The sequence below is a fragment of the Macaca mulatta genome, chromosome 2 (assembly GCF_049350105.2).
Source record: "Macaca mulatta isolate MMU2019108-1 chromosome 2, T2T-MMU8v2.0, whole genome shotgun sequence".
NCBI classification, from domain to species: domain Eukaryota; kingdom Metazoa; phylum Chordata; class Mammalia; order Primates; family Cercopithecidae; genus Macaca; species Macaca mulatta.
The window spans coordinates 151624003-151627250 of record NC_133407.1 but is presented as its reverse complement, the minus strand read 5'-3'; the positions used below and the strand labels follow the sequence as shown (position 1 = coordinate 151627250).

Here is a 3248-nt window from a genome sequence, read left to right as displayed (position 1 = left end):
ATCTCAGTTCACTGTAGTCTCGACCTCGTGGACTTAAGTGATCCTCCCACCTCAGCTTCCTAAGTAGCTGGGACTACTGGCTTGTGCCACCATGCCTGGCTAATTTTTTGTAGAGATAGGGTTTCACTCTGTTGCCCAAGCTGGTCTCAAACTCCTGAGCTCAAGTGATCCTCCCATCTCAGCCTCCCAAAGTGCTGGGATTATAAGAGTGCACCATTGCATCCAGTCTCCTTCTACATTTATTAATTAAAACTCTTCTGGAAGGAAGATATGGTCATTTCTCCCCCATTTATTTATTTTTCAATTATTTATTTAAATCTGTGGTCTCTGGCCAGGCACAGTGGCTCATGCCTGTAGTCCCAGCACTTTGGGAGGTCGAGGCAGGAGGATTACTTGAGTTCAAGAGTTCAAGACCAGCCTGGGCAACATGACAAAACCCCATCTCTATTAAAAAATAAGAATAGGTAGTCGGCAAAGCTGAGTCCTGTCCTCTCGCCCTCCTCCCCGGACAGCATGAGCTTCAGCAATCGCTCCACCTTCTCCACCAACTACCGGTCCCTGGGCTCTGTCCAGGTGCCCAGCTATGGCGCCCAGCTGGTCAGCAGCATGGTCAGCATCTATGCAGGTGCTAGGGGCTCTGGTTCCTGGATCTCTGTGTCCCGCTCCACCAGCTTCCAGGGCAGCATAGGGTCCGGGGACCTGGCCGCGGGTTTGGCTGGGGGTCTGGCAGGAATGGGAGGCATCCAGAAAAAGAAGGAGACCATGCAAAGCCTGAACAACCACCTGGCCTCCTACCTAGACAGAGCCTGGAGACCGAGAACCAGAGGCTGGAGAGCAAAATCTGGGAGCACCTGGAGAAGAAGGGACCTCAGGTCAGAGACTTGGAGCCGCTACTTCAAGACCATCGAGGACCTGAGGGCTCAGATCTTCGCAAATACTGTGGACAATGCCCGCATCGTTCTGCAGATTGACAATGCCCGTCTTGCTGCTGATGACTTTAGAGTCAAGTATGAGACAGAGCTGGCCATGCGCCAGTCTGTGGAGAACAACATCCATGGGCTCTGCAAAGTCACTGATGACACCAATGTCACTCAGCTGCAGCTGGAGACAGAGATCGTGGCTCTCAAGGAGGAGCTGCTCTTCATGAAGAAGAACCACGAGGTGGAAGTAAAAGGCCTACAAGCCCAGATTGCCAGCTCTGGGCTGACCGTGGAGGTAGATGCCCCCAAATCTCAGGACCTCACCAAGATCATGGCAGATATCCAAGCCCAATATGACAAGCTGTCTCAGAAGAACCTAGAGGAGCTGGACAAGTACTGGTCTCAGCAGATTGAGGAGAGCACCACAGTGGTCACCATGTAGTCTGCCGAGGTTGGAGCTGCTGAGATGATGCTCACAGAGCTGAGACATACAGTCCAGTCCTTGGAGATTGAGCTGGACTCCATGAGAAATCTAAAGCCCAGCTTGGAGAACAGCCTGAGGGAGGTGGAGGCCCGCTACACCCTGCAGATAGAGCAGCTCAATGGGATCTTGCTGCACCTGGAGTCAGAGCTGGCACTGACTCGGGCAGAGGGACAGCCAGACCCAGGAGTACGAGGCCCTGCTGAACATCAAGGTCAAGCTGGAGGCTGAGTTTGCCACCTACTGCTGCCTGCTGGAAGATGGTGAGGACTTCAATCTTGATGCCCTGGACAGCGGCAACTCCATGCAAACCATCCAGAAAACCACCACCCGCCAGATAGTTGATGGCAAAGTGGTGTCTGAGACCAACGATGCCAAAATTCTGAAACATTAAGCCAGCAGAAGCAGGGTACCCTTTGGGGAGCAGGAGGCCAATAAAAAGTTCAGAGGTAAAATAATAATAATAAATTAAAAATCAACAAATAAACATGTGGTCTCCTGTATATTCATTCTGTATTTTGGGTTACAATCCAATAACATTACTATTTATTTTGTTCCTCAAATTGCTCTTGGTTTGCCCATTGAGAGCTCCTTCAAGTTGGCTCCTATGTTCCTTTGACAAGCCCCTATTCTTTTTGGAGCATTTCCTTTCTTTCTTTTATTTGTTTATTTTTATAACAAAAGATATTCTAGGCTTATCTTATATTTTCCCTGTTCTAACCCTATAATCACCATCCACTTTTCTAAGGAGCACTGGTTCCTTTTATTGGAAAGTGGTACTTAGAAACCAATATCTGGGTTCTGGCTATGCTCATTGCTACTGAGATGTCATTTCTTCTAGGTCCTCTCAGAGGACAAAGCTATAAAATATGTATGTGTACACTAACTCTCACACACATACATCTCTATCTATAAAAAAACCCACAAGTTCATACTGAGATATCTGATTTCAACCCAACACTAAAGGGTTCATTCTATCCCTCTATCTTTTCTTGTTTGTAACTTTTTTTTTCCTTTTGAGATGGAGTCTTGCTCTGTTGCCCAAGCTGGAGTACAGTGGCATGATCTCAGCTCATTGCAAGCTCCGCCTCCCAAGTTCAAGCGATCCTCCTGCCTCAGCCCCCCAGAGTTGGGATTACAGGCACACACCACCACGCCCGGCTAATTTTTGTATTTTTAGTAGAGGCAGGGTTTCACCATATTGGCCAGGCTGGTCTTGAACTCCTGACCTCAGGTGATCCACCCACCTCAGCCTCCCAAAGTGCTGGGATTACAGGCATGAGCCACTGTGCCCAGCCATTTGTAACTATTTTTTTTTTTACAGTAATAAATCTTGTTTTCATTAGCTATATTTACTTATTTGTTCAATCCTAGTATACATATACACTACTTGCAGAATTGCTAACCCATACCCCAGTGAGAAACAAATTTGCTAACTAGAGTACAGTATTTATATGCAGTTCTTTTTGTCTGTAGCCTTACAGAATCCCATTCAAATTATATATTCCACAGTTAAACTTAAGTTAGGTCTTTTCCATCCCTTTGGTATGGTCTGTTATTCATTTGGAATAAAGTTAGGTTGATTTGCTAGTGTTTGTATTCCAGCTTGGGTTTCCCCAACGTTCTGGTTGGTTTTTTTTATTTGTTTTTTTTGTTTTGTTTTGTTTTTGAGACGGAGTCTCGCTCTGTCGCCCAGGCTGGAGTGCAGTGGCCGGATCTCAGCTCACTGCAAGCTCCGCCTCCCGGGTTTATGCCATTCTCCTGCTTCAGCCTCCTGAGTAGCTGGGACTACAGGCGCCCGCCACCTCGCCAGGCTAGTTTTTTGTATTTTTTAGTAGAGACGGGGT

The 3248-nt window shown here is 47.3% G+C and overlaps 1 pseudogene across 1 annotated transcript; it reads left to right on the top strand.

Annotated features, from left to right (window-relative positions):
• The first annotated feature begins 513 nt into the window (after positions 1-513).
• On the top strand, positions 514-1888 carry LOC114676154 (keratin, type I cytoskeletal 18 pseudogene; annotated as a pseudogene). Its single transcript, XR_013414159.1, has one exon. The product of XR_013414159.1 is annotated as a keratin, type I cytoskeletal 18 pseudogene (transcript).
• Positions 1889-3248: the final 1360 nt, after the last annotated feature.